Consider the following 16108-nt stretch of genomic DNA (forward strand, 5'->3'; position numbering starts at 1 on the left):
TGAAAAAGCCTTCGATCGGGTCTCGCACCAGTACCTATTTCAGGTACTGCAAAAAATGGGGTTTCCTGAGAGGGTCATAGCGTGGGTGGGTTTGCTCTACCGGGGAATCAACAGCAAAATCCTTGTAAATGGGCAACTTACCAAAGCAGTGAATATATGCTGCGGTGTCCGTCAGGGTTGTCCGTTATCTGCCCTCCTTTACGTTATATGTGTGGAACCATTGGCACAGATCTTGAGAAGGGACAAATGGATCAATGGGGTGTCAATTCCGGGGAGTGGGGGCTTGGTCACAAAATGCCTTTTATACATGGATGATGTCAATGTTTTATGTACAGACCTTTTAGCTGTAAACAGGACCATGGACTTGACGGACTGGTATGGACGGGCCTCTGGAGCCAGACTTAACCGCGACAAGACCCAAGCCCAATTTTACGGACCATGGACAGTGACCGAGACCACAGGACTCCCTCTGACTGTGACCCTGACTGACATGAAAATACTCGGGGTAAAATTTGACGGGGAAGGGGGTGGGAGGAGCAATTGGCTTGACGCGATAGGGAAAGTTAGAAAGAGACTGGGATACTGGAGACTAAGGGGACTGACAATGGAAGGCAAGGTTTTAGTCATAAAAGCTGTGATTTTACCCTTGTTTTTACTAATCAGTTCTGTTTTTATCCCGCCTCGTAGAGTGCTTTTAGATCTCGATCGAGCCATTTTTTACTTTCTGTGGGGGTCCAAGTGGGAGCGACTTAGAAGAAACGTCATGAAGATGCCAAAAACAAAAGGAGGGAAAGATGTTCCAGACCTCCACCTGTTTTTAGGAAGCCAATACACCACACTGCACCTCAAATATGCCACATCCCCATCCAGAGATCACAAGACATCTGCCATGGCAAGATTCTGGATGGGGTCTTACCTCAGGACACTCAAGTTTTTACCTGTCGATCTTAGAGCACCTGTGTCTTTTAAACTGCCCACGGCCTATGATTTTATACGCAAATTTTTAAAAGATTTTAACTTGGAACAGGAGGAGCTGTCACTTTTAACCAACCACCGCTCTCTTCTCTCTCTTGTGCAGGAGCGGGAGCCAGTGAGTCCGGTGCGCGGGCTCGCAATCGGCGAGCCCTCAAGTGTTTGGCGCAATGTCAACCATCCCGTTCTCCCAAACAGATTACGGGATCTCTCCTGGATGGTAGCTCATGAGGTCCTCCCGGTCAGGTCCGTGATGCACTCCCGGGGCATGTCACCATCCGCCATCTGCCCCCGACCGGGTTGTGGCGCGCCCGAGTCGGCGAGGCACTTGTTCTGGGAGTGCAGCGCTGCCATTGACCTGTGGGCAATGGCCGGCTCCCAGCAATTCCCGTACTTGCCAGCAGGGGAGGTCCTAGATGCACAACTAGTGCTCTACGGGGTGAGCCAGAAGAAAAGAACAACAGAGGAATTCTCCAAGCTCTGGCTCACCCTGGCCGCCATGAAAGACGCTATATGGACCTCCAGAAACCTGCTGGCGAGAAAGCGCATGCAGATCCCCCCCGTGGCTACGATCCAAATGGCTGCAGCGACGGTCCAGGCAGCCGTCGCTGCTGGCGGCAGGCCTAGGACGTAGCCACATGAAGCATCGCCTCTGCGCTCATTCGGAGGTGGGAGCCGGAGCCACACACAAAGGTCAAGGCAGCAGCGGCCTGATCCTCCGGGTGTGGCAGGTGGGAAGGAGCAAGAGGCTGAGGGCCTCCTCTGAGCATCACCAGCGGGTACCCAGGGATCTGATGGGAGAGCGGGATGAGTTCCCCATGATAGGGACTCACCCCGCTCCTGCATAACAAAGACTTGAGAGCTTTTAAATGCCCTCCCTTTTTAAAAAAAGACACACTGATATATTATACACTTACACTGATTCACAGAACGGACTTTTAATGCCACAAAGGAGCACTTTGTTTTAACATGTCTTGTGTATTTTAAGGCAACAATTGTGTTTTTTTTTTAATCTGTAAACACCTTTTATTGGATATGATGGTGTTTTTTTTATGGTGGATGGTTTTACAGATTTAACTACTGTATTGTTGCGGATGACATGTTGATTTTAAGTGTTTTCAAATTGTATTGTGGACTGTGTTCTGAATAAGTGTGAAAAATAGAGAAACTTGTGTCAATAAACTTTTTTCAAAAGAAAAAATCTGTTCTTATCAGTTTAATATCTGATATGTCCTCTATATGGGGACAACATATTAAATGGATTTTTAGCCTCGGGAGCTGAAACAGGGGCTTGCTCCGTTCACTCCACGCATCGACCCGGTATTGCAGCGCCGCCGGGAACGGTGCACCCCTCTCCGGCCTTGTTGAAAATCAATCAGTGTTGCAGACCAAAGGCCTTGACAAACTTGACATTGCGGCACAGAATCGGCAGCAAGAAGAAGGCTGGCAAACCGCAGCGAGAGCTGCGCTTTGCATGGTCAGAAAAAGAGGCAAAACTGCCTCGCCGCGGCCGGTGCGCAATACCTGCTGAGTGTGCCCTGCATTTCCCCCCCGCGGTCCTCAACTGAAACAGAGAGTCTGGAAGCGCCCGAGTGTTTGTGACGTTTGGTGGCCTGCGCCCAACGAGCAGGCTTTTCTCTCTCCACAAACCGGTCGAGTAGAGCCTGGGATAATGTGGGGACGGGCGTGGCCAGGGATTTTGGTGCGCGATGAGCCAAGTGAGGCTCACCATGAGAAGAGTGCCTGGGACCACAGCTGTCTTGGCTGCTGTCGAGGAGAGGCGCTGTACTTACTCGGGTTTCTCTTCATAACGCACAAGTCTTTCGCCTTTTACTAAAGACTTCCGTGGAGAGGAACACCAATGAGTTGAAGATATTTTTGGCAGGCTTTGCCGTTTGGCTGAGCCTCGTGCATGTGTGAAAATCAATAAAGCCGGCCTTAACCAGACTCGGGGCTAAGCCACGGAGCGCTTGGGAGGAGCCGCTAAGCACAAGCCACTCCGCCGCGCAATGCAAATGGCACACCGCGACGAGTGTGAAGCGTGCCAGGAGGTGGGCTCAGGCAGCAGACGACTGGGGCTCATCGCTTCTCGGCCTTTTGGCTAAGATCAAGTGTAGTATCTGTTCTTATCAGTTTAATATCTGATATGTCCTCTATATGGGGACAACATATTAAATGGATTTTTAGCCTCGGGAGCTGAAACAGGGGCTTGCTCCGTTCACTCCACGCATCGACCCGGTATTGCAGCGCCGCCGGGAACGGTGCACCCCTCTCCGGCCTTGTTGAAAATCAATCAGTGTTGCAGACCAAAGGCCTTGACAAACTTGACATTGCGGCACAGAATCGGCAGCAAGAAGAAGGCTGGCAAACCGCAGCGAGAGCTGCGCTTTGCATGGTCAGAAAAAGAGGCAAAACTGCCTCGCCGCGGCCGGTGCGCAATACCTGCTGAGTGTGCCCTGCATTTCCCCCCCGCGGTCCTCAACTGAAACAGAGAGTCTGGAAGCGCCCGAGTGTTTGTGACGTTTGGTGGCCTGCGCCCAACGAGCAGGCTTTTCTCTCTCCACAAACCGGTCGAGTAGAGCCTGGGATAATGTGGGGACGGGCGTGGCCAGGGATTTTGGTGCGCGATGAGCCAAGTGAGGCTCACCATGAGAAGAGTGCCTGGGACCACAGCTGTCTTGGCTGCTGTCGAGGAGAGGCGCTGTACTTACTCGGGTTTCTCCTCATAACGCACAAGTCTTTCGCCTTTTACTAAAGACTTCCGTGGAGAGGAACACCAATGAGTTGAAGATATTTTTGGCAGGCTTTGCCGTTTGGCTGAGCCTCGTGCATGTGTGAAAATCAATAAAGCCGGCCTTAACCAGACTCGGGGCTAAGCCACGGAGCGCTTGGGAGGAGCCGCTAAGCACAAGCCACTCCGCCGCGCAATGCAAATGGCACACCGCGACGAGTGTGAAGCGTGCCAGGAGGTGGGCTCAGGCAGCAGACGACTGGGGCTCATCGCTTCTCGGCCTTTTGGCTAAGATCAAGTGTAGTATCTGTTCTTATCAGTTTAATATCTGATATGTCCTCCATATGGGGACAACATATTAAATGGATTTTTAGCCTCGGGAGCTGAAACAGGGGCTTGCTCCGTTCACTCCACGCATCGACCCGATATTGCAGCGCCGCCGGGAACGGTGCACCCCTCTCCGGCCTTGTTGAAAATCAATCAGTGTTGCAGACCAAAGGCCTTGACAAACTTGACATTGCGGCACAGAATCGGCAGCAAGAAGAAGGCTGGCAAACCGCAGCGAGAGCTGCGCTTTGCATGGTCAGAAAAAGAGGCAAAACTGCCTCGCCGCGGCCGGTGCGCAATACCTGCTGAGTGTGCCCTGCATTTCCCCCCCGCGGTCCTCAACTGAAACAGAGAGTCTGGAAGCGCCCGAGTGTTTGTGACGTTTGGTGGCCTGCGCCCAACGAGCAGGCTTTTCTCTCTCCACAAACCGGTCGAGTAGAGCCTGGGATAATGTGGGGACGGGCGTGGCCAGGGATTTTGGTGCGCGATGAGCCAAGTGAGGCTCACCATGAGAAGAGTGCCTGGGACCACAGCTGTCTTGGCTGCTGTCGAGGAGAGGCGCTGTACTTACTCGGGTTTCTCTTCATAACGCACAAGTCTTTCGCCTTTTACTAAAGACTTCCGTGGAGAGGAACACCAATGAGTTGAAGATATTTTTGGCAGGCTTTGCCGTTTGGCTGAGCCTCGTGCATGTGTGAAAATCAATAAAGCCGGCCTTAACCAGACTCGGGGCTAAGCCACGGAGCGCTTGGGAGGAGCCGCTAAGCACAAGCCACTCCGCCGCGCAATGCAAATGGCACACCGCGACGAGTGTGAAGCGTGCCAGGAGGTGGGCTCAGGCAGCAGACGACTGGGGCTCATCGCTTCTCGGCCTTTTGGCTAAGATCAAGTGTAGTATCTGTTCTTATCAGTTTAATATCTGATATGTCCTCTATATGGGGACAACATATTAAATGGATTTTTAGCCTCGGGAGCTGAAACAGGGGCTTGCTCCGTTCACTCCACGCATCGACCCGGTATTGCAGCGCCGCCGGGAACGGTGCACCCCTCTCCGGCCTTGTTGAAAATCAATCAGTGTTGCAGACCAAAGGCCTTGACAAACTTGACATTGCGGCACAGAATCGGCAGCAAGAAGAAGGCTGGCAAACCGCAGCGAGAGCTGCGCTTTGCATGGTCAGAAAAAGAGGCAAAACTGCCTCGCCGCGGCCGGTGCGCAATACCTGCTGAGTGTGCCCTGCATTTCCCCCCCGCGGTCCTCAACTGAAACAGAGAGTCTGGAAGCGCCCGAGTGTTTGTGACGTTTGGTGGCCTGCGCCCAACGAGCAGGCTTTTCTCTCTCCACAAACCGGTCGAGTAGAGCCTGGGATAATGTGGGGACGGGCGTGGCCAGGGATTTTGGTGCGCGATGAGCCAAGTGAGGCTCACCATGAGAAGAGTGCCTGGGACCACAGCTGTCTTGGCTGCTGTCGAGGAGAGGCGCTGTACTTACTCGGGTTTCTCTTCATAACGCACAAGTCTTTCGCCTTTTACTAAAGACTTCCGTGGAGAGGAACACCAATGAGTTGAAGATATTTTTGGCAGGCTTTGCCGTTTGGCTGAGCCTCGTGCATGTGTGAAAATCAATAAAGCCGGCCTTAACCAGACTCGGGGCTAAGCCACGGAGCGCTTGGGAGGAGCCGCTAAGCACAAGCCACTCCGCCGCGCAATGCAAATGGCACACCGCGACGAGTGTGAAGCGTGCCAGGAGGTGGGCTCAGGCAGCAGACGACTGGGGCTCATCGCTTCTCGGCCTTTTGGCTAAGATCAAGTGTAGTATCTGTTCTTATCAGTTTAATATCTGATATGTCCTCTATATGGGGACAACATATTAAATGGATTTTTAGCCTCGGGAGCTGAAACAGGGGCTTGCTCCGTTCACTCCACGCATCGACCCGGTATTGCAGCGCCGCCGGGAACGGTGCACCCCTCTCCGGCCTTGTTGAAAATCAATCAGTGTTGCAGACCAAAGGCCTTGACAAACTTGACATTGCGGCACAGAATCGGCAGCAAGAAGAAGGCTGGCAAACCGCAGCGAGAGCTGCGCTTTGCATGGTCAGAAAAAGAGGCAAAACTGCCTCGCCGCGGCCGGTGCGCAATACCTGCTGAGTGTGCCCTGCATTTCCCCCCCGCGGTCCTCAACTGAAACAGAGAGTCTGGAAGCGCCCGAGTGTTTGTGACGTTTGGTGGCCTGCGCCCAACGAGCAGGCTTTTCTCTCTCCACAAACCGGTCGAGTAGAGCCTGGGATAATGTGGGGACGGGCGTGGCCAGGGATTTTGGTGCGCGATGAGCCAAGTGAGGCTCACCATGAGAAGAGTGCCTGGGACCACAGCTGTCTTGGCTGCTGTCGAGGAGAGGCGCTGTACTTACTCGGGTTTCTCTTCATAACGCACAAGTCTTTCGCCTTTTACTAAAGACTTCCGTGGAGAGGAACACCAATGAGTTGAAGATATTTTTGGCAGGCTTTGCCGTTTGGCTGAGCCTCGTGCATGTGTGAAAATCAATAAAGCCGGCCTTAACCAGAATCGGGGCTAAGCCACGGAGCGCTTGGGAGGAGCCGCTAAGCACAAGCCACTCCGCCGCGCAATGCAAATGGAACACCGCGACGAGTGTGAAGCGTGCCAGGAGGTGGGCTCAGGCAGCAGACGACTGGGGCTCATCGCTTCTCGGCCTTTTGGCTAAGATCAAGTGTAGTATCTGTTCTTATCAGTTTAATATCTGATATGTCCTCTATATGGGGACAACATATTAAATGGATTTTTAGCCTCGGGAGCTGAAACAGGGGCTTGCTCCGTTCACTCCACGCATCGACCCGGTATTGCAGCGCCGCCGGGAACGGTGCACCCCTCTCCGGCCTTGTTGAAAATCAATCAGTGTTGCAGACCAAAGGCCTTGACAAACTTGACATTGCGGCACAGAATCGGCAGCAAGAAGAAGGCTGGCAAACCGCAGCGAGAGCTGCGCTTTGCATGGTCAGAAAAAGAGGCAAAACTGCCTCGCCGCGGCCGGTGCGCAATACCTGCTGAGTGTGCCCTGCATTTCCCCCCCGCGGTCCTCAACTGAAACAGAGAGTCTGGAAGCGCCCGAGTGTTTGTGACGTTTGGTGGCCTGCGCCCAACGAGCAGGCTTTTCTCTCTCCACAAACCGGTCGAGTAGAGCCTGGGATAATGTGGGGACGGGCGTGGCCAGGGATTTTGGTGCGCGATGAGCCAAGTGAGGCTCACCATGAGAAGAGTGCCTGGGACCACAGCTGTCTTGGCTGCTGTCGAGGAGAGGCGCTGTACTTACTCGGGTTTCTCTTCATAACGCACAAGTCTTTCGCCTTTTACTAAAGACTTCCGTGGAGAGGAACACCAATGAGTTGAAGATATTTTTGGCAGGCTTTGCCGTTTGGCTGAGCCTCGTGCATGTGTGAAAATCAATAAAGCCGGCCTTAACCAGACTCGGGGCTAAGCCACGGAGCGCTTGGGAGGAGCCGCTAAGCACAAGCCACTCCGCCGCGCAATGCAAATGGCACACCGCGACGAGTGTGAAGCGTGCCAGGAGGTGGGCTCAGGCAGCAGACGACTGGGGCTCATCGCTTCTCGGCCTTTTGGCTAAGATCAAGTGTAGTATCTGTTCTTATCAGTTTAATATCTGATATGTCCTCTATATGGGGACAACATATTAAATGGATTTTTAGCCTCGGGAGCTGAAACAGGGGCTTGCTCCGTTCACTCCACGCATCGACCCGGTATTGCAGCGCCGCCGGGAACGGTGCACCCCTCTCCGGCCTTGTTGAAAATCAATCAGTGTTGCAGACCAAAGGCCTTGACAAACTTGACATTGCGGCACAGAATCGGCAGCAAGAAGAAGGCTGGCAAACCGCAGCGAGAGCTGCGCTTTGCATGGTCAGAAAAAGAGGCAAAACTGCCTCGCCGCGGCCGGTGCGCAATACCTGCTGAGTGTGCCCTGCATTTCCCCCCCGCGGTCCTCAACTGAAACAGAGAGTCTGGAAGCGCCCGAGTGTTTGTGACGTTTGGTGGCCTGCGCCCAACGAGCAGGCTTTTCTCTCTCCACAAACCGGTCGAGTAGAGCCTGGGATAATGTGGGGACGGGCGTGGCCAGGGATTTTGGTGCGCGATGAGCCAAGTGAGGCTCACCATGAGAAGAGTGCCTGGGACCACAGCTGTCTTGGCTGCTGTCGAGGAGAGGCGCTGTACTTACTCGGGTTTCTCTTCATAACGCACAAGTCTTTCGCCTTTTACTAAAGACTTCCGTGGAGAGGAACACCAATGAGTTGAAGATATTTTTGGCAGGCTTTGCCGTTTGGCTGAGCCTCGTGCATGTGTGAAAATCAATAAAGCCGGCCTTAACCAGACTCGGGGCTAAGCCACGGAGCGCTTGGGAGGAGCCGCTAAGCACAAGCCACTCCGCCGCGCAATGCAAATGGCACACCGCGACGAGTGTGAAGCGTGCCAGGAGGTGGGCTCAGGCAGCAGACGACTGGGGCTCATCGCTTCTCGGCCTTTTGGCTAAGATCAAGTGTAGTATCTGTTCTTATCAGTTTAATATCTGATATGTCCTCTATATGGGGACAACATATTAAATGGATTTTTAGCCTCGGGAGCTGAAACAGGGGCTTGCTCCGTTCACTCCACGCATCGACCCGGTATTGCAGCGCCGCCGGGAACGGTGCACCCCTCTCCGGCCTTGTTGAAAATCAATCAGTGTTGCAGACCAAAGGCCTTGACAAACTTGACATTGCGGCACAGAATCGGCAGCAAGAAGAAGGCTGGCAAACCGCAGCGAGAGCTGCGCTTTGCATGGTCAGAAAAAGAGGCAAAACTGCCTCGCTGCGGCCGGTGCGCAATACCTGCTGAGTGTGCCCTGCATTTCCCCCCCGCGGTCCTCAACTGAAACAGAGAGTCTGGAAGCGCCCGAGTGTTTGTGACGTTTGGTGGCCTGCGCCCAACGAGCAGGCTTTTCTCTCTCCACAAACCGGTCGAGTAGAGCCTGGGATAATGTGGGGACGGGCGTGGCCAGGGATTTTGGTGCGCGATGAGCCAAGTGAGGCTCACCATGAGAAGAGTGCCTGGGACCACAGCTGTCTTGGCTGCTGTCGAGGAGAGGCGCTGTACTTACTCGGGTTTCTCTTCATAACGCACAAGTCTTTCGCCTTTTACTAAAGACTTCCGTGGAGAGGAACACCAATGAGTTGAAGATATTTTTGGCAGGCTTTGCCGTTTGGCTGAGCCTCGTGCATGTGTGAAAATCAATAAAGCCGGCCTTAACCAGAATCGGGGCTAAGCCACGGAGCGCTTGGGAGGAGCCGCTAAGCACAAGCCACTCCGCCGCGCAATGCAAATGGAACACCGCGACGAGTGTGAAGCGTGCCAGGAGGTGGGCTCAGGCAGCAGACGACTGGGGCTCATCGCTTCTCGGCCTTTTGGCTAAGATCAAGTGTAGTATCTGTTCTTATCAGTTTAATATCTGATATGTCCTCTATATGGGGACAACATATTAAATGGATTTTTAGCCTCGGGAGCTGAAACAGGGGCTTGCTCCGTTCACTCCACGCATCGACCCGGTATTGCAGCGCCGCCGGGAACGGTGCACCCCTCTCCGGCCTTGTTGAAAATCAATCAGTGTTGCAGACCAAAGGCCTTGACAAACTTGACATTGCGGCACAGAATCGGCAGCAAGAAGAAGGCTGGCAAACCGCAGCGAGAGCTGCGCTTTGCATGGTCAGAAAAAGAGGCAAAACTGCCTCGCCGCGGCCGGTGCGCAATACCTGCTGAGTGTGCCCTGCATTTCCCCCCCGCGGTCCTCAACTGAAACAGAGAGTCTGGAAGCGCCCGAGTGTTTGTGACGTTTGGTGGCCTGCGCCCAACGAGCAGGCTTTTCTCTCTCCACAAACCGGTCGAGTAGAGCCTGGGATAATGTGGGGACGGGCGTGGCCAGGGATTTTGGTGCGCGATGAGCCAAGTGAGGCTCACCATGAGAAGAGTGCCTGGGACCACAGCTGTCTTGGCTGCTGTCGAGGAGAGGCGCTGTACTTACTCGGGTTTCTCTTCATAACGCACAAGTCTTTCGCCTTTTACTAAAGACTTCCGTGGAGAGGAACACCAATGAGTTGAAGATATTTTTGGCAGGCTTTGCCGTTTGGCTGAGCCTCGTGCATGTGTGAAAATCAATAAAGCCGGCCTTAACCAGACTCGGGGCTAAGCCACGGAGCGCTTGGGAGGAGCCGCTAAGCACAAGCCACTCCGCCGCGCAATGCAAATGGCACACCGCGACGAGTGTGAAGCGTGCCAGGAGGTGGGCTCAGGCAGCAGACGACTGGGGCTCATCGCTTCTCGGCCTTTTGGCTAAGATCAAGTGTAGTATCTGTTCTTATCAGTTTAATATCTGATATGTCCTCTATATGGGGACAACATATTAAATGGATTTTTAGCCTCGGGAGCTGAAACAGGGGCTTGCTCCGTTCACTCCATGCATCGACCCGGTATTGCAGCGCCGCCGGGAACGGTGCACCCCTCTCCGGCCTTGTTGAAAATCAATCAGTGTTGCAGACCAAAGGCCTTGACAAACTTGACATTGCGGCACAGAATCGGCAGCAAGAAGAAGGCTGGCAAACCGCAGCGAGAGCTGCGCTTTGCATGGTCAGAAAAAGAGGCAAAACTGCCTCGCCGCGGCCGGTGCGCAATACCTGCTGAGTGTGCCCTGCATTTCCCCCCCGCGGTCCTCAACTGAAACAGAGAGTCTGGAAGCGCCCGAGTGTTTGTGACGTTTGGTGGCCTGCGCCCAACGAGCAGGCTTTTCTCTCTCCACAAACCGGTCGAGTAGAGCCTGGGATAATGTGGGGACGGGCGTGGCCAGGGATTTTGGTGCGCGATGAGCCAAGTGAGGCTCACCATGAGAAGAGTGCCTGGGACCACAGCTGTCTTGGCTGCTGTCGAGGAGAGGCGCTGTACTTACTCGGGTTTCTCTTCATAACGCACAAGTCTTTCGCCTTTTACTAAAGACTTCCGTGGAGAGGAACACCAATGAGTTGAAGATATTTTTGGCAGGCTTTGCCGTTTGGCTGAGCCTCGTGCATGTGTGAAAATCAATAAAGCCGGCCTTAACCAGACTCGGGGCTAAGCCACGGAGCGCTTGGGAGGAGCCGCTAAGCACAAGCCACTCCGCCGCGCAATGCAAATGGCACACCGCGACGAGTGTGAAGCGTGCCAGGAGGTGGGCTCAGGCAGCAGACGACTGGGGCTCATCGCTTCTCGGCCTTTTGGCTAAGATCAAGTGTAGTATCTGTTCTTATCAGTTTAATATCTGATATGTCCTCTATATGGGGACAACATATTAAATGGATTTTTAGCCTCGGGAGCTGAAACAGGGGCTTGCTCCGTTCACTCCACGCATCGACCCGGTATTGCAGCGCCGCCGGGAACGGTGCACCCCTCTCCGGCCTTGTTGAAAATCAATCAGTGTTGCAGACCAAAGGCCTTGACAAACTTGACATTGCGGCACAGAATCGGCAGCAAGAAGAAGGCTGGCAAACCGCAGCGAGAGCTGCGCTTTGCATGGTCAGAAAAAGAGGCAAAACTGCCTCGCCGCGGCCGGTGCGCAATACCTGCTGAGTGTGCCCTGCATTTCCCCCCCGCGGTCCTCAACTGAAACAGAGAGTCTGGAAGCGCCCGAGTGTTTGTGACGTTTGGTGGCCTGCGCCCAACGAGCAGGCTTTTCTCTCTCCACAAACCGGTCGAGTAGAGCCTGGGATAATGTGGGGACGGGCGTGGCCAGGGATTTTGGTGCGCGATGAGCCAAGTGAGGCTCACCATGAGAAGAGTGCCTGGGACCACAGCTGTCTTGGCTGCTGTCGAGGAGAGGCGCTGTACTTACTCGGGTTTCTCTTCATAACGCACAAGTCTTTCGCCTTTTACTAAAGACTTCCGTGGAGAGGAACACCAATGAGTTGAAGATATTTTTGGCAGGCTTTGCCGTTTGGCTGAGCCTCGTGCATGTGTGAAAATCAATAAAGCCGGCCTTAACCAGACTCGGGGCTAAGCCACGGAGCGCTTGGGAGGAGCCGCTAAGCACAAGCCACTCCGCCGCGCAATGCAAATGGCACACCGCGACGAGTGTGAAGCGTGCCAGGAGGTGGGCTCAGGCAGCAGACGACTGGGGCTCATCGCTTCTCGGCCTTTTGGCTAAGATCAAGTGTAGTATCTGTTCTTATCAGTTTAATATCTGATATGTCCTCTATATGGGGACAACATATTAAATGGATTTTTAGCCTCGGGAGCTGAAACAGGGGCTTGCTCCGTTCACTCCACGCATCGACCCGGTATTGCAGCGCCGCCGGGAACGGTGCACCCCTCTCCGGCCTTGTTGAAAATCAATCAGTGTTGCAGACCAAAGGCCTTGACAAACTTGACATTGCGGCACAGAATCGGCAGCAAGAAGAAGGCTGGCAAACCGCAGCGAGAGCTGCGCTTTGCATGGTCAGAAAAAGAGGCAAAACTGCCTCGCCGCGGCCGGTGCGCAATACCTGCTGAGTGTGCCCTGCATTTCCCCCCCGCGGTCCTCAACTGAAACAGAGAGTCTGGAAGCGCCCGAGTGTTTGTGACGTTTGGTGGCCTGCGCCCAACGAGCAGGCTTTTCTCTCTCCACAAACCGGTCGAGTAGAGCCTGGGATAATGTGGGGACGGGCGTGGCCAGGGATTTTGGTGCGCGATGAGCCAAGTGAGGCTCACCATGAGAAGAGTGCCTGGGACCACAGCTGTCTTGGCTGCTGTCGAGGAGAGGCGCTGTACTTACTCGGGTTTCTCTTCATAACGCACAAGTCTTTCGCCTTTTACTAAAGACTTCCGTGGAGAGGAACACCAATGAGTTGAAGATATTTTTGGCAGGCTTTGCCGTTTGGCTGAGCCTCGTGCATGTGTGAAAATCAATAAAGCCGGCCTTAACCAGACTCGGGGCTAAGCCACGGAGCGCTTGGGAGGAGCCGCTAAGCACAAGCCACTCCGCCGCGCAATGCAAATGGCACACCGCGACGAGTGTGAAGCGTGCCAGGAGGTGGGCTCAGGCAGCAGACGACTGGGGCTCATCGCTTCTCGGCCTTTTGGCTAAGATCAAGTGTAGTATCTGTTCTTATCAGTTTAATATCTGATATGTCCTCTATATGGGGACAACATATTAAATGGATTTTTAGCCTCGGGAGCTGAAACAGGGGCTTGCTCCGTTCACTCCACGCATCGACCCGGTATTGCAGCGCCGCCGGGAACGGTGCACCCCTCTCCGGCCTTGTTGAAAATCAATCAGTGTTGCAGACCAAAGGCCTTGACAAACTTGACATTGCGGCACAGAATCGGCAGCAAGAAGAAGGCTGGCAAACCGCAGCGAGAGCTGCGCTTTGCATGGTCAGAAAAAGAGGCAAAACTGCCTCGCCGCGGCCGGTGCGCAATACCTGCTGAGTGTGCCCTGCATTTCCCCCCCGCGGTCCTCAACTGAAACAGAGAGTCTGGAAGCGCCCGAGTGTTTGTGACGTTTGGTGGCCTGCGCCCAACGAGCAGGCTTTTCTCTCTCCACAAACCGGTCGAGTAGAGCCTGGGATAATGTGGGGACGGGCGTGGCCAGGGATTTTGGTGCGCGATGAGCCAAGTGAGGCTCACCATGAGAAGAGTGCCTGGGACCACAGCTGTCTTGGCTGCTGTCGAGGAGAGGCGCTGTACTTACTCGGGTTTCTCTTCATAACGCACAAGTCTTTCGCCTTTTACTAAAGACTTCCGTGGAGAGGAACACCAATGAGTTGAAGATATTTTTGGCAGGCTTTGCCGTTTGGCTGAGCCTCGTGCATGTGTGAAAATCAATAAAGCCGGCCTTAACCAGACTCGGGGCTAAGCCACGGAGCGCTTGGGAGGAGCCGCTAAGCACAAGCCACTCCGCCGCGCAATGCAAATGGCACACCGCGACGAGTGTGAAGCGTGCCAGGAGGTGGGCTCAGGCAGCAGACGACTGGGGCTCATCGCTTCTCGGCCTTTTGGCTAAGATCAAGTGTAGTATCTGTTCTTATCAGTTTAATATCTGATATGTCCTCTATATGGGGACAACATATTAAATGGATTTTTAGCCTCGGGAGCTGAAACAGGGGCTTGCTCCGTTCACTCCACGCATCGACCCGGTATTGCAGCGCCGCCGGGAACGGTGCACCCCTCTCCGGCCTTGTTGAAAATCAATCAGTGTTGCAGACCAAAGGCCTTGACAAACTTGACATTGCGGCACAGAATCGGCAGCAAGAAGAAGGCTGGCAAACCGCAGCGAGAGCTGCGCTTTGCATGGTCAGAAAAAGAGGCAAAACTGCCTCGCCGCGGCCGGTGCGCAATACCTGCTGAGTGTGCCCTGCATTTCCCCCCCGCGGTCCTCAACTGAAACAGAGAGTCTGGAAGCGCCCGAGTGTTTGTGACGTTTGGTGGCCTGCGCCCAACGAGCAGGCTTTTCTCTCTCCACAAACCGGTCGAGTAGAGCCTGGGATAATGTGGGGACGGGCGTGGCCAGGGATTTTGGTGCGCGATGAGCCAAGTGAGGCTCACCATGAGAAGAGTGCCTGGGACCACAGCTGTCTTGGCTGCTGTCGAGGAGAGGCGCTGTACTTACTCGGGTTTCTCTTCATAACGCACAAGTCTTTCGCCTTTTACTAAAGACTTCCGTGGAGAGGAACACCAATGAGTTGAAGATATTTTTGGCAGGCTTTGCCGTTTGGCTGAGCCTCGTGCATGTGTGAAAATCAATAAAGCCGGCCTTAACCAGACTCGGGGCTAAGCCACGGAGCGCTTGGGAGGAGCCGCTAAGCACAAGCCACTCCGCCGCGCAATGCAAATGGCACACCGCGACGAGTGTGAAGCGTGCCAGGAGGTGGGCTCAGGCAGCAGACGACTGGGGCTCATCGCTTCTCGGCCTTTTGGCTAAGATCAAGTGTAGTATCTGTTCTTATCAGTTTAATATCTGATATGTCCTCTATATGGGGACAACATATTAAATGGATTTTTAGCCTCGGGAGCTGAAACAGTGGCTTGCTCCGTTCACTCCACGCATCGACCCGGTATTGCAGCGCCGCCGGGAACGGTGCACCCCTCTCCGGCCTTGTTGAAAATCAATCAGTGTTGCAGACCAAAGGCCTTGACAAACTTGACATTGCGGCACAGAATCGGCAGCAAGAAGAAGGCTGGCAAACCGCAGCGAGAGCTGCGCTTTGCATGGTCAGAAAAAGAGGCAAAACTGCCTCGCCGCGGCCGGTGCGCAATACCTGCTGAGTGTGCCCTGCATTTCCCCCCCCGCGGTCCTCAACTGAAACAGAGAGTCTGGAAGCGCCCGAGTGTTTGTGACGTTTGGTGGCCTGCGCCCAACGAGCAGGCTTTTCTCTCTCCACAAACCGGTCGAGTAGAGCCTGGGATAATGTGGGGACGGGCGTGGCCAGGGATTTTGGTGCGCGATGAGCCAAGTGAGGCTCACCATGAGAAGAGTGCCTGGGACCACAGCTGTCTTGGCTGCTGTCGAGGAGAGGCGCTGTACTTACTCGGGTTTCTCTTCATAACGCACAAGTCTTTCGCCTTTTACTAAAGACTTCCGTGGAGAGGAACACCAATGAGTTGAAGATATTTTTGGCAGGCTTTGCCGTTTGGCTGAGCCTCGTGCATGTGTGAAAATCAATAAAGCCGGCCTTAACCAGACTCGGGGCTAAGCCACGGAGCGCTTGGGAGGAGCCGCTAAGCACAAGCCACTCCGCCGCGCAATGCAAATGGCACACCGCGACGAGTGTGAAGCGTGCCAGGAGGTGGGCTCAGGCAGCAGACGACTGGGGCTCATCGCTTCTCGGCCTTTTGGCTAAGATCAAGTGTAGTATCTGTTCTTATCAGTTTAATATCTGATATGTCCTCTATATGGGGACAACATATTAAATGGATTTTTAGCCTCGGGAGCTGAAACAGGGGCTTGCTCCGTTCACTCCACGCATCGACCCGGTATTGCAGCGCCGCCGGGAACGGTGCACCCCTCTCCGGCCTTGT

At 54.2% G+C, this 16108-nt stretch overlaps 30 non-coding genes and 1 pseudogene across 30 annotated transcripts; all 31 read left to right on the forward strand.

The window, feature by feature from the left end:
* Nucleotides 1–2149: 2149 nt before the first annotated feature.
* Nucleotides 2150–2326, forward strand: LOC140993056 (U2 spliceosomal RNA; annotated as a pseudogene).
* A 435-nt stretch (nt 2327–2761) lies between these two features.
* LOC140992555 (U5 spliceosomal RNA) lies at nt 2762–2876 on the forward strand. The gene has a single exon (XR_012178127.1). It is a non-coding gene; the product is annotated as a U5 spliceosomal RNA (small nuclear RNA).
* A 177-nt stretch (nt 2877–3053) lies between these two features.
* LOC140992967 (U2 spliceosomal RNA) lies at nt 3054–3244 on the forward strand. The gene has a single exon (XR_012178489.1). It is a non-coding gene; the product is annotated as a U2 spliceosomal RNA (small nuclear RNA).
* A 435-nt stretch (nt 3245–3679) lies between these two features.
* LOC140992619 (U5 spliceosomal RNA) lies at nt 3680–3794 on the forward strand. Its single transcript, XR_012178185.1, has one exon. It is a non-coding gene; the product is annotated as a U5 spliceosomal RNA (small nuclear RNA).
* A 177-nt stretch (nt 3795–3971) lies between these two features.
* LOC140993039 (U2 spliceosomal RNA) lies at nt 3972–4162 on the forward strand. The gene has a single exon (XR_012178555.1). It is a non-coding gene; the product is annotated as a U2 spliceosomal RNA (small nuclear RNA).
* Nucleotides 4163–4597: 435 nt separating this feature from the next.
* Nucleotides 4598–4712, forward strand: LOC140992557 (U5 spliceosomal RNA). Its single transcript, XR_012178129.1, has one exon. It is a non-coding gene; the product is annotated as a U5 spliceosomal RNA (small nuclear RNA).
* Nucleotides 4713–4889: 177 nt separating this feature from the next.
* LOC140992968 (U2 spliceosomal RNA) lies at nt 4890–5080 on the forward strand. The gene has a single exon (XR_012178490.1). It is a non-coding gene; the product is annotated as a U2 spliceosomal RNA (small nuclear RNA).
* A 435-nt stretch (nt 5081–5515) lies between these two features.
* On the forward strand, nt 5516–5630 carry LOC140992558 (U5 spliceosomal RNA). The gene has a single exon (XR_012178130.1). It is a non-coding gene; the product is annotated as a U5 spliceosomal RNA (small nuclear RNA).
* A 177-nt stretch (nt 5631–5807) lies between these two features.
* LOC140992969 (U2 spliceosomal RNA) lies at nt 5808–5998 on the forward strand. The gene has a single exon (XR_012178491.1). It is a non-coding gene; the product is annotated as a U2 spliceosomal RNA (small nuclear RNA).
* Nucleotides 5999–6433: 435 nt separating this feature from the next.
* LOC140992559 (U5 spliceosomal RNA) lies at nt 6434–6548 on the forward strand. The gene has a single exon (XR_012178131.1). It is a non-coding gene; the product is annotated as a U5 spliceosomal RNA (small nuclear RNA).
* A 177-nt stretch (nt 6549–6725) lies between these two features.
* LOC140992970 (U2 spliceosomal RNA) lies at nt 6726–6916 on the forward strand. Its single transcript, XR_012178492.1, has one exon. It is a non-coding gene; the product is annotated as a U2 spliceosomal RNA (small nuclear RNA).
* Nucleotides 6917–7351: 435 nt separating this feature from the next.
* LOC140992560 (U5 spliceosomal RNA) lies at nt 7352–7466 on the forward strand. Its single transcript, XR_012178132.1, has one exon. It is a non-coding gene; the product is annotated as a U5 spliceosomal RNA (small nuclear RNA).
* A 177-nt stretch (nt 7467–7643) lies between these two features.
* LOC140992971 (U2 spliceosomal RNA) lies at nt 7644–7834 on the forward strand. Its single transcript, XR_012178493.1, has one exon. It is a non-coding gene; the product is annotated as a U2 spliceosomal RNA (small nuclear RNA).
* Nucleotides 7835–8269: 435 nt separating this feature from the next.
* LOC140992561 (U5 spliceosomal RNA) lies at nt 8270–8384 on the forward strand. The gene has a single exon (XR_012178133.1). It is a non-coding gene; the product is annotated as a U5 spliceosomal RNA (small nuclear RNA).
* Nucleotides 8385–8561: 177 nt separating this feature from the next.
* On the forward strand, nt 8562–8752 carry LOC140992972 (U2 spliceosomal RNA). The gene has a single exon (XR_012178494.1). It is a non-coding gene; the product is annotated as a U2 spliceosomal RNA (small nuclear RNA).
* Nucleotides 8753–9187: 435 nt separating this feature from the next.
* Nucleotides 9188–9302, forward strand: LOC140992562 (U5 spliceosomal RNA). The gene has a single exon (XR_012178134.1). It is a non-coding gene; the product is annotated as a U5 spliceosomal RNA (small nuclear RNA).
* Nucleotides 9303–9479: 177 nt separating this feature from the next.
* On the forward strand, nt 9480–9670 carry LOC140992974 (U2 spliceosomal RNA). The gene has a single exon (XR_012178496.1). It is a non-coding gene; the product is annotated as a U2 spliceosomal RNA (small nuclear RNA).
* A 435-nt stretch (nt 9671–10105) lies between these two features.
* On the forward strand, nt 10106–10220 carry LOC140992563 (U5 spliceosomal RNA). The gene has a single exon (XR_012178135.1). It is a non-coding gene; the product is annotated as a U5 spliceosomal RNA (small nuclear RNA).
* Nucleotides 10221–10397: 177 nt separating this feature from the next.
* On the forward strand, nt 10398–10588 carry LOC140993016 (U2 spliceosomal RNA). Its single transcript, XR_012178534.1, has one exon. It is a non-coding gene; the product is annotated as a U2 spliceosomal RNA (small nuclear RNA).
* Nucleotides 10589–11023: 435 nt separating this feature from the next.
* On the forward strand, nt 11024–11138 carry LOC140992564 (U5 spliceosomal RNA). Its single transcript, XR_012178136.1, has one exon. It is a non-coding gene; the product is annotated as a U5 spliceosomal RNA (small nuclear RNA).
* A 177-nt stretch (nt 11139–11315) lies between these two features.
* LOC140992976 (U2 spliceosomal RNA) lies at nt 11316–11506 on the forward strand. The gene has a single exon (XR_012178497.1). It is a non-coding gene; the product is annotated as a U2 spliceosomal RNA (small nuclear RNA).
* Nucleotides 11507–11941: 435 nt separating this feature from the next.
* Nucleotides 11942–12056, forward strand: LOC140992566 (U5 spliceosomal RNA). The gene has a single exon (XR_012178137.1). It is a non-coding gene; the product is annotated as a U5 spliceosomal RNA (small nuclear RNA).
* A 177-nt stretch (nt 12057–12233) lies between these two features.
* LOC140992977 (U2 spliceosomal RNA) lies at nt 12234–12424 on the forward strand. Its single transcript, XR_012178498.1, has one exon. It is a non-coding gene; the product is annotated as a U2 spliceosomal RNA (small nuclear RNA).
* Nucleotides 12425–12859: 435 nt separating this feature from the next.
* Nucleotides 12860–12974, forward strand: LOC140992567 (U5 spliceosomal RNA). Its single transcript, XR_012178138.1, has one exon. It is a non-coding gene; the product is annotated as a U5 spliceosomal RNA (small nuclear RNA).
* A 177-nt stretch (nt 12975–13151) lies between these two features.
* LOC140992978 (U2 spliceosomal RNA) lies at nt 13152–13342 on the forward strand. Its single transcript, XR_012178499.1, has one exon. It is a non-coding gene; the product is annotated as a U2 spliceosomal RNA (small nuclear RNA).
* A 435-nt stretch (nt 13343–13777) lies between these two features.
* LOC140992569 (U5 spliceosomal RNA) lies at nt 13778–13892 on the forward strand. The gene has a single exon (XR_012178140.1). It is a non-coding gene; the product is annotated as a U5 spliceosomal RNA (small nuclear RNA).
* Nucleotides 13893–14069: 177 nt separating this feature from the next.
* LOC140992979 (U2 spliceosomal RNA) lies at nt 14070–14260 on the forward strand. Its single transcript, XR_012178500.1, has one exon. It is a non-coding gene; the product is annotated as a U2 spliceosomal RNA (small nuclear RNA).
* Nucleotides 14261–14695: 435 nt separating this feature from the next.
* Nucleotides 14696–14810, forward strand: LOC140992570 (U5 spliceosomal RNA). The gene has a single exon (XR_012178141.1). It is a non-coding gene; the product is annotated as a U5 spliceosomal RNA (small nuclear RNA).
* Nucleotides 14811–14987: 177 nt separating this feature from the next.
* LOC140993033 (U2 spliceosomal RNA) lies at nt 14988–15178 on the forward strand. The gene has a single exon (XR_012178549.1). It is a non-coding gene; the product is annotated as a U2 spliceosomal RNA (small nuclear RNA).
* Nucleotides 15179–15614: 436 nt separating this feature from the next.
* Nucleotides 15615–15729, forward strand: LOC140992571 (U5 spliceosomal RNA). Its single transcript, XR_012178142.1, has one exon. It is a non-coding gene; the product is annotated as a U5 spliceosomal RNA (small nuclear RNA).
* A 177-nt stretch (nt 15730–15906) lies between these two features.
* Nucleotides 15907–16097, forward strand: LOC140992981 (U2 spliceosomal RNA). The gene has a single exon (XR_012178502.1). It is a non-coding gene; the product is annotated as a U2 spliceosomal RNA (small nuclear RNA).
* Nucleotides 16098–16108: the final 11 nt, after the last annotated feature.

This window comes from Pagrus major, chromosome 24 (assembly GCF_040436345.1).
Source record: "Pagrus major chromosome 24, Pma_NU_1.0".
Taxonomy (NCBI): Eukaryota; Metazoa; Chordata; class Actinopteri; order Spariformes; family Sparidae; genus Pagrus; species Pagrus major.